The sequence below is a fragment of the Gavia stellata genome, chromosome 1 (assembly GCF_030936135.1).
Source record: "Gavia stellata isolate bGavSte3 chromosome 1, bGavSte3.hap2, whole genome shotgun sequence".
Taxonomy (NCBI): Eukaryota; Metazoa; Chordata; class Aves; order Gaviiformes; family Gaviidae; genus Gavia; species Gavia stellata.
In genome coordinates this window covers 13,815,982-13,827,333 of record NC_082594.1, presented here as the reverse complement: position 1 = coordinate 13,827,333, position 11,352 = coordinate 13,815,982, and positions in this window count along the sequence as shown.

Genomic DNA, 11,352 nt, shown 5'->3' with positions numbered 1-11,352 from the left:
TCATTTCTATGTGTTATCTTCCTCTGGGCCACTGCAGAGGGTAAAAGTGTTTATCAATTTATCCTGGATGACTGAGAACTTTTAATGTCCTTTGACTCATTTTCTAATCTCTCTATATGAACTCACTGTTTTTACCTGTGGCTGCAATGCTGTTTCATGTTCATGAATTTTTTGAAGATCTACATAATATGCCAGGAAAAAAAAAAATTAATTGTAGATGGAAGTGTGTATGTATATAACCAAATATACATATGTGTATATATGTATGTATATAAAAGTATTTTCTAACCAGAGCTTTATTTTGCACCCAAATCAGAAATACCAGTCATCTGAGTTTGGTTCACCTTCTACTTTTCTCCCTTGACCACAGATCAAAGGAATTAGAAATGGAAAAGATCTATCAGTTCATATACTTCACACCCTGGGGACAAACACAGGATTGTTGCCTACACTATATCTTGTGTGCTACCTCTCCTCATAAATGTCTCAAGTGACAGAGTTTGAACATTACCCTTGGGAATTTGTTATATAATTTGAAATCTATCACTGGCAAGTAGTTTTCCTCAAATATAGTATTTTTCGTGTCTTTAATATCAGCTGTTATTCATGGCAATGACACATTGTACTCTCCCAGATCACTCTTATTATCTCTGACTATTCATATCCTTCAAAAAATGTACTTTCTACTAAGCAGGCTGTGTTATTTCACTTTTTAAAGTGGCTTTTAATGCAGACTTTGTTCACATAAGCATAAGTGAACAATTATAGCAATTGAAGAAAATGGAGAAATTATACAATTCAGTGCAACTGTAGGTTTGGATATATTTTTCTTGCAATTCTTGCCCCACGTTTAACACAAGTCCTTATACAGTCCAATGAATAAATAATGTGAAGTAGATATTGTAGATACTAGAAACCCCACAAAAAGCATCTTCTATAACTCACTGTTAGTATCAGTCTTGCTTCTCTGTTCATTATGACTCTCTCTGCTGTTGACATCTATTTACAATGTGTTATCTTCCTAGATAATGTTTTAATCTCTTCCTAGCATTCAGCTTCCTCTGAAAAAATACGATCTTAATTAAAAAATCTCCAGTGGTCACAAATATGATTTTATAGCTTTATCTGTGTAGTTTCTCTAGTTTTAGTTAATCTGACTTGGTTTAGGGAGATGATTTCTTTATTCTTGTAGGTTGTATGTTGCTACATGCTAGCTTGTTGCTAAGCATATGTTAAATAAATAAAACCCCTGTAGCCCTTAAGCCCAGGAAATATGTGGTTGTCATGTTAGTGAGAAGCCACAGGTTTTGTATTAATTTAACAATACAGGTCTCAGAAATTGCCGATGTCTGACTGGGCTTGTCTAGTCTTGAGTTTTTTCTAGACCATTTTATCTGAAATAAAAAATTGTCTAACTGTGAGGTGATCAACGTGTGACTTGGTTTAGTATTAATGCAGCTTTTTGCAACTGCGAAGTTTTACCCTAAAACTTATACAAGCTATGGTAATGATCTAGCAACCAAAGTGTTTATTGGTAACTGTGTGGACCAACAGGGAAAGAAGCATTAGCAACAGGCCATTTGAAAACTTAAAAAAGCACCAACAGCACCCAAAGAGAAAGAACCCCTCACCTTCAACATCGTACTACTCCCAGCGAAGGACTTGGGATTTTGACAAGCTTTCATAACAGCAGATAGGAAGGGTGAGCAGAAGAGAAACGGTCAGATACTAAAAAATTTATGCATCCTTTTTAACTGCATTTTAATAGCAATTAGAAGTGATTGTTGGGGATTTTTTTTTTCTAAATGTTACTCTCATAAATGGACTAAGAAGGGCATTTTTTTGTATTTTGATTAGACCATTAGGACATTAATTAGTTAAAAAAATTGTATATCTTGGTTCTGCATGTAAGACGATCCCTTTTTTTCCAGAGCTGTTTAATTTTTTTTCCCCCAACTTTTAAATATAACACATTATACAAGAGTTATGACTGATGAGGTTTCATCATAGACACATTAATATTTTGAGCTGACCTTTCCAGAATTGTAATGTGATGTTGGATGTCTACCTTGAAACAATGTGTAACCCATTTTTGGAAATCTTGACCTTCCCTAAGACTTCAAAAAAAAAGGTCAAAGAGAGGCCAGAGACCACTGTTTGAACATAGAAATCTAAAATCTATGATATTGATCTTTGGTGGTCGTTTCTGAAAATATGTCAGTTTTTCACCATGTTTTGAGGATAAGAGCATCATAGGGAGCTCCGAACTTCCTAAGAAATGTAGGGAAAAAAATTATTTTTCATCCTAACCATGAAAGAGAGGTTGGCTAAGACAGTAAGCTAAAATGACAGTACTGGAACATCATCGTGCTGCTCTTGCTTGCTTCTGCCCCTCTCCCTTGTCTGCCATAGTGACAGATGCACAGACCCAGCTCTTGCCTCATTAGCAGCAGCCTCTGAAACCTTGGGTTTTCAGGAGTCTGGCATAAATAAACTAGGCAGCAGGCTCGTGGCTGTTTTCCTGCCCTTGATTGTATGCTGTTCTCCACATATGCTTACTTTTCTTGTGCCAACGGAGAGCTCTGGATATTTCTCACATGCTTCCCCCCTGATATCTTTGGCACTTTGTGAATTCTTCCTGACTTTTCTGTCAGGATTGTCACTTGAAGCACCCTACAGTGCTTATCAAATTTCCTGAATTCATCAATGCTGAAACCATATCAGGCTATGCAATCAACACATGCTTCCAAATACATAGGCAGAGATTCCTTCTTGTTACGATATTACTACAGGTGGGTGGTCTCTTTGTATGAGATAAGAAGACAGTTGTGTTCTACTGTTCTTTCCTCCTTTGTAGGCACCTCTTTATAACCTTGTCTTCTGAACTAGCAAGTCACAATTCTGAGAGAAGAATGAAACAAGTGATTGTGGAACGCAGATGAAAAGGTTTTATAACTTAAAATAAAGAAAACCTGACTTTCCTACCTCTTGAATGCCGCATTCTTTTAAGATTTCTCTGCCTACGTGGAAAACATGTGGCCCTAGAGTGTTCCCCAACTCCCCAATGTGGTTGTCCATCTTGGCCACGTGTTAGAATGAGATTTACATGTAGATCATTTCTCTACTAGTTCCTCCCTGCCCCCATTTCTGTCTTCTAAAAGAAAAAAATGGGAATGAGGATGGGGAAGTGGTGGGCTACAGTGTGTCTCAGAAAAAGTCCCAGTCTGAGCAAATAGAAGAATACCATAAAAAACACATACTAAGATATGGCCTGTCTCAATCTCTTGGAGTGCAATCTGAGGCATGTGCCATTTGCTTATGACTGTGCTCATACTTCCATGTGTTACTGTTACATTGAAAGTAAATGTTAGGGCACAGTTTTGTTACCATTACTATTTATCCCTCTTGCTTTTATTAAGAAGATGAACCAACCTAAAAATAAACACTATTTGAGAAGCAGAGGTTTTGGGCCATGAGTCCCTATGAAACCGCATCTTTGTTTCATCTGATTCAGCACTTTGGGCCAAGTACTGTGGGGTTTTTTTTGTGTGGGTGATAGGAAATGTGTATCAGGAGTTAGCAGAGAGGCTGTTACTAGTAAGTGCAAAGATGGCTTGTGCAATCCTTGCTCCAGAAGTATTATGAAAGGAGGTAAAGCCAGGCTGATATACCTTGCTTTTCGCATGGAGCAGAGCTGCTTTCCCAGTCACCTGCATCTTCCAAATAAATATAGGAAGGACACATCTGAGAAGGGAGGAGTCTTCTTACACTCTCCTTCAAAAAAGTTACAGACCTGAAGCATGTTCATCCTTTGAAGTACTTCAGAAAATAGTCACTATGTTAGAATTCTGTAACAGAAAGCTTAAAAAAAAATACTAAAATCTCGTTTCCCTCTCCTAGGGCAAATAGGAAAGGCAAACTTCCCAGAGTATGGTTATTTAATTTGTTCTTTTTCTGTCAACAGTTAAGTTTTAAATATTTTTATAGTTACTGAACTAAGGCTGCTAATAGCCTTTCACTGTTGGCAAGTTTAAATTACTACTGCTTATGGTCATAAATAAAGTCAAACGATTGTATTTCCTTGCTATCTCCTGTTGTGATTCTGTTACCCTTGTGAAAAGTAATCATTAGCACCATAAATCTGTACAATCTAATTCATGAATGACCCATGGCACAAAGTCTTGAAATCTAAAGATGCCAAAGCTTATTAGTCCATCAGGATTGTTTCCAATTACACATGATTTCAGGAGATTATTTTTAAACTTAAATTTTATAAAATAAAAGTGCAATCACTGTACTGTCTTAGAAATATTCTACATAAAATGGTATATTTTATGCTCAGGAACATTAACATTCATGCAATCTATATTTTCCATTTATTCATGTAAAGAACAGAGATGGTGCTGGAAGCACTTGTTCTCACTTACTATACACATTATTCTTCTTTTGGAAATATTTGATGAGATGTCCTGGGAAAGAAGTACTACGATGAAACAATAAAGCAGATGGATACATTTTGGAAAGGGGGAGAGGTTATTCTACTTTTCAATGAAAGTTGATGTTAGACTTACTGCCTAAAGAGATAAAGAGTTATATTTGAACAGTAGTGTTATTTTTTTGTTGTTAAGAAGTTCTGTTTTCTTCCTTAATTTGAAAATCTGAAGAGATAAGGAGAATTTTAGTAAAACTGCTCATTGGTTTTTTGTTTTTAATAAAAAAGAGTTTTAATACTTAGCGTGAAAATTCCTAAATAGAGCACTATCATTATAATGAAATATTTACAATATTTTCTTTTTTATCATGTCAGGAAGTTGAAGAGAAGGGAAAAATGAAAAATTAAAAAAAAATGCATTATTTTCTTCATATAGAAAAATAATTTTGTTGAAAAACATTTTCCAATGGTTCTGCCTTGAATGTTCCTAAAATCTAAATAAAACATTTTTATTAGGTCATTATTCCCAAGACAAATATGTACACAATTAGGATTAAAACTTGGCATTTTCAAATTCTTTTACAGTTTATTTATTCTTTTACAGTTGTATTACTGTATTCCAGTGCTATTTGAATCACGTATGCTATTAATTAAAAAATGAAAAGAAGAGAACATTAACTTCTATACTGAGTCCTTAAAAATATACATAGCTTTTCAGAGATGGGCAAAGCAGGAAATACCTACTTTAGTAATAATGATATAAATCAACTGTTGCAATCAGAATATTTAGAAAGAGCTGCAGTACCACCAAAATTGTTTAGATTGCTTAATAGTATTTAAATTTCCACAAGCTTTTAGCCTGCTGTTGTCTTTGCTTTTACTAGTTTGAATACATTCATTTTCAGCTGGTGTAAATAGGATACTTAAATTAATGCATTGTCAATTTGCTCTTATGGCAGAATAAAATTAAAGTAGGAAACATCGACGTGGCGTAATGATAATATAGTTTTAAAGATGCTCCTATATGCCAAAAATGCACATTGTCACTAGCCAAGTAAACTTAATGACACTCACAAAATAGTATTGGTGAAGGCTATTAACAAGATGTTCTCTTTAAAAGTTAAATTGTTGTTCAAAAAGAAATTATATTATTGAATTTAACTGGCTGAATGCACACCTATTATTTTTGCAAGTACTTTAGATAAGGCAAATACGAGAACAAAGCATACTAGTACCAATTAGTATTGCTACATGCTCAGGCACTTTTTTCCTTGATATTTAAGTTTAATGTTCTTGGGATAAAAACTGGAAAATCCTAGAACACCAATATAGTGTTTAAACATCAGTTTAATTTAACTGGAAGGAAATCAGTAGGCAAGCAGGAAGAAGTCCAAAATCTAGTGTCCCATTTTTCTCTCCAGGAGGCATTACAGTATTTTGTAATAGCCTATCTGACGACCTCTTGCTCATGCCAAATAGCTCTGTGCACAGCCACTGGTAGCCATGCTTAGGTATCAGTGTATCAGATATCACTGCTTGTCTGGTCTGAACTGTTGCTCTTCATTACTGAATTGCTACCTCACAATGAACCATTGAAGTTATACAGTAAGGAGGAGGGGTTTTTTGCAAGAAGACCCTTCCTTCTTTTAAAATCTCAGTGGGCTATTGACAGGACATAGTAAGAACTATTTGGATTATACACCTGTTTTTAAATTTGGGCTTTCCAAATTTTCCCTTTAGCAGCATTACAGAGCTATTCACGTAACTGATAACGATAAGATTTTAGGTCACTCTTCAACTTCTCAACTGTACAGTTGCTATTCACCTTTTTTTGAGTTACAGACAATTTATAGTAGAAAACTTTATGTGCCTATTCCTTTATGTTTGAGAGCGTAAGCACCTTCCTATGTCTATTGTATGTGCCTGTTTTGTCCGTTTGTGTCAACAGAGAAAAAACAGCCTACCAAGCTGAATTCAGTGACAGCAAAGCTGTTAACAGTGTGGTGTCAAAGCCCTGGAGTAGGAGGGACAAATCCAGCTGAGGTCTTGGCATTTCCTCTGATTTGGTTGTGCCCCAATGCATAGGCTTGGCAAGTGCTGAAGGTGTCCTTTTGCATACATCATGGGGGTAGGTGACCTGGCATCACCTTTTTAAACCCAGTCCCAATTTTGCTACAAAAGTACAAAAGTATTAAAAAAACCTAACCCAAAGAGTTTGAACCTCTTATATGTTCAAATACAGCTCTGTATTACTCCATTTCTGGAGTGTCTTGCTTGAGAACTGTTAAAAGACTTTAGGATTTCGGGGAGAAGTTGAGTGACTGCTTTGCACTTTTGGAAAGAACATACTTTGGAGTTGCCATTTTGGCATCAGCAGTGCAAAAAAGATCTTGTGTTGTCTTGGATCAATAAGTCTGTGGACAAAACAAAACCCTGGCAGCATGCTTTCACATAGTAGCTCAATACCCACCTAATCTTATTAACAGAGAGTGAAACATACTGTCTAACTGCTGTGGCATATTTTTGCTTAGTAACTCAGATACACATCTTGTTATTTTTCTTTTCCTGTTTAGGAAGTAGAGCTGACAATGTACTGCCTCTGTAGTTTGAAAGCCATTTATGTTTGAATGCCACAGTGAACTATGCACTCTTTTTCAAATTCAAATTTACTTGAATTAATTCATTTAACTACAGAGAATCATCTTCCTCTGGAGCTTAGTGGAAGAGGTCACTTCTTTCACATCAGACATTTTAATCATTGTGATCGAGATTGTCTCCAGTGCTTGCTGCTGAGAAAGTGTCATTTTCCCATCTTTATATCTTTGTTACTTTATGAGGATTATTTTGCCAACGTCTTTTTATTGCTATGTTTTTGAGGTTTTTTTTTACATCTTGGAGGAAATCACTGGGGGGGGGGGGGGGGGGGGTTGGTTCTTCACAGTGTTACACACAAGCTTCTATACATTGAAATAGAGAAGTTATACTACAATACCTAACAAGAAAATATATGTATGTTTCTAAATGTAGTGAAGTTGGAATAATTTTCTTGTCATTTTGAAATTGTAGACAAATCAGTCTAAACCTTTTCTACCAACTGAGGCAGAAAAAAACATGAATTTTGAATGAACTACTGATGTGATATGAATAACAAGAATCAGTGATGCTGGAAGACGTATTTCTTACTACAGATATTGAAAGTCTTAATACAAAGTTGAAAACTGATAATGCTCTTCAAGTTTGTTTTTTTATTTCTTATTTTCCCATGAGAAAAATATTTTTAACATTAGGTGTACTTATAGTGCAAGATCAATATTGCATATGAACATGAAAACAAATATTTAATCATGTATGATGCCCAAACCACATATAAAACTTTTAACTGTATTTGTTCAACACAGATACAGTCACAGCAGAACAAGCATGAGATGGTCTACAAAGATGAGTAAGACAAGTGGGACCCTATTTTATGACAAAATTAAAGCGGTTCTATTTAAAGCACTATGCTAGAGTGCTGTACTAGCATGAGCTGGCATTTCTAAATGACACAACCTATGTGGTTTCCAGTAACACTGTAGTCATTTTAGTCAGATCTGGAAGAAGCAGAATAATTACCATGGGTATTGTTCTATACTATGTGTCTTCTGGCCCCAGAGCTAATTGGTTTGATTGAAGCCCAGGGATCTGCACTGTACTGCAATTTGTGATGTGTGCAGGCCCCAGAAGGATCTGGCTTATTTGTTCTAGCAAAACGGAGGTCAAGAGGGATATGATTGCTTGTTATTAATATGTGAGGGAGATAAATGACAAAGAAGGAAAAAACCTCAAAAACTGTTTAAGCTAAAGGACAATGTTGGCACAAAACCAAACTTGTTTAAATGTCCCTGAATGAATTTAGGCTCAAAATCAGAACAGGGTTTCCAGCCAGAAGTAAGGTCCAGAATAGCTTTCCAACAGCCATAAGCGGCATAGAGAATATTAACCAGTGTTAAGATGGAGTGCAATCCATTTATGAAAGAGATTGTTTTATGCAGTTACCTGAAACAGCAGGAGGGGGACAAGCTCTAGAGAACTCCAGGTCTCATATCACCTCCCTCCCTCCCCTCCCAAATGACAAGTTGGGACATCAAACCGCATTCACCAAACCTAACCTTCAGCATCTAACAGAATCTGGTCTGTGTAGCGCATTGCACTGTCAGTGGAGAGAAGTAGTGATGTGCAGAAAGCTGTCCCAGTCACTAAAAATTTGAATTGTCTTGAATAAGTACTTTCTCTTTTTGCTTTTCGTCTATAAAGTGTAGCAAGATTGTATGCTTAAATTAAGTACCTAAATTCAGTGGGATTAAGGTTGGCTGTTACCGTCTCCTATCAGACTGACCATTATTATTGCATTTCCCCTTGTTTTCTCCAGCTTTTAGTAATTTCTTGATATATGTTTAGACTACAGAGTCTTGTTAAGAATTTGTCATGGCTTCAAGCCTTACTGCAATAAAGAGAGTCTTTAATAACTAAATAATGGTAACACACACAGTGAATTTTTAACCATTAAGGAAAGAGTTATTTTACCAGTAAATAATGGTTCCTTCTTTGTTTTTTTTTAGCTCAGCATCTTTCTGCTCATGTGATACCCTGTGGAATAAGTTAAAACCAATGTTTAAAATGATGTCAGTATAATCCTATTTCAATAATAAACACAAAAGACGTCTTTCATGAAGCCTAAGTAGTCCTTAGAGTACAGCACACAGTACTGGAAGCATGACAAACATTTTAACGTAGCTATATTACCATAGCTGAAAAGAAAATATTTAGGACCAAAGAATCTGATGTAGCAGCAACTACCTTTGAAAGGCTATAGCTGATTCTACCCAAAGTCAAAGCAAGACTTTGCAACCTGGGTCAGATACATAGGGAATAAATAATGATGGAAGAACTGTTGGATAAGGAAACACATCCAACTGTGAACATTTAGTTTACAATTAAACTTTTAAAAGGAAAAATTTAAGCCGGCATAGCATTACATTTTATAAAAGATAAATGTCTGCTCAAATATTGGCACAGTGACTACTTCAGATGGAAAGTGATAACAGGAAGACTACTAATAACAAGCAAAATAATGGGTTAAGGTGTTTCTGTTTTTCTCTGTATGCTTTAATGGTGAAAGAAGATACAATTTTCCTAAGCTTGTTTACTGTTGAAGCAACTGTTTATCACAGTGAGTCAGCAATGAATTAGCATTTACCAGACTCGTGTGCGCAGTTACATTACCTGGTGTCCCTCTGCAGTCTGTGTTCCTCTCTAGAAACACTTACAAAGGCTCCAGCTTCTCTGGACAGTGGCCCCTGAAGAGGAGAGTCACAAAATCCTCCCCACTAAATAGTCGGAGCAGCAGTAAAGCCACTTCTCAGCTTTGCTGCATTTCAGTTCTTTCTGTGAGGAATTTACTAGCACTGCAGGATTTGGCTGCAGTGTTTGCCTTTGCTGTGCAGTACTCCCACTGAAGCCACTCTGAATTTGTCCTACAATACCACAAAGGCTTGTTGCCTAATTCAAAACACAGAGTTACATTTGCTTTTGGGTTACCATGCTACTCATCCCAGCCAGTCAAGGACCCTATGATAACACTGTGGAAAGACCATGCTGGGAATACAGTGGCACTGCTGAAGTGTTTACAGGAGCTGAGGAGCTGGGGAATATGCAGATCTGTATTTCCATGGATCTGGATTGTGATCAGATATGATCAGGTTCCGTGTCTTAGACTTTTTAAACTGCTCTAAGAGGAATGCTAATGCTAGTCTGACCTTGCCCAGAATCAGGCCCATGGGGATATGTCTCAAGTGGGAAAATATATTAGGACTTCGCATCACACACTCTGAGTTTCTTACTAATCTCTAAACATAATAATGCAGTATTATTTGGCCATGCTCCAGTAACATTGGTAATAACTATAGGTGAAGATTTCCCCAGTCTCCCCCAAGACAGAGACTCATTTACTTATTGCTGAAGAATGAAAAGTTTGTAAAACCTCTGGGAGAAAAAAAAGTTGTGTTTTATCCAAATGAATCTTCCATCTGAATGAACATACGGTACACTTTTAAAACAATAATTAGCCTACCATCAAGCAGGAAGAAAAGAATAGGCTCAGGGTATCAGTGCTTTAAGAAACAGAAACAACACGTCTTGGAACTGACTTTGCAGGTCTCCAAAATATGAAATGTAATTAGCCGGTGAGAATTTGAGCTTAATATGTTATTAAACCTTGAAGCTGAAAATTAATTATTGCTATCAAGATTAATTTGGATCTAGGGGAAAAAGGTGGTGAGCTATAGTCTGACGAATTTAAATAAATGTGCTCTTCTTCATATACTTTGCAAATCGCTGTGAAGCCTTTCTTGCCTTCATTACCTGTGCAGGACAAATACATGGGTAACTATTCAAATGTATGAGGTTTTTTCAGAAAAATACCTGTACTGTCATGTGTGATACGAAATGTGTGATAGAGAGCATGTTGTAGAGTCACAGAATATTAAACTGAGGCACTAAAATGGTCATTGAATTCTCTGCTCTTGCAAGTCAAATCCAAGGTGGCAGAAAAAATCTAGGTGTCTTTCATCATTATAAACGCGGTTTTCAAGGCAGCTGAGCCTAGAGGCTGTGCTTGGCCCTCTACCACTGGAAGGTAGAAGACCCAATTCTTCCAGGACTCATTTTTTACTGTGGTTGCTAGCTTTGGGATACAATTTACAAGCTTTGCCCTATATTCCTTTTGCATTTCTCACCCTCTGTCACCTATTAACATGGGTTAACTAATCTACCTTTTCATATAAATTCTTTCTGAAGATACACACAGAGTATTTACAAAAGTATAAAGACTCACAGACATCTATATAAATTTGTGGCAAAATTTAGCCTTTGTTTTCTGTTTT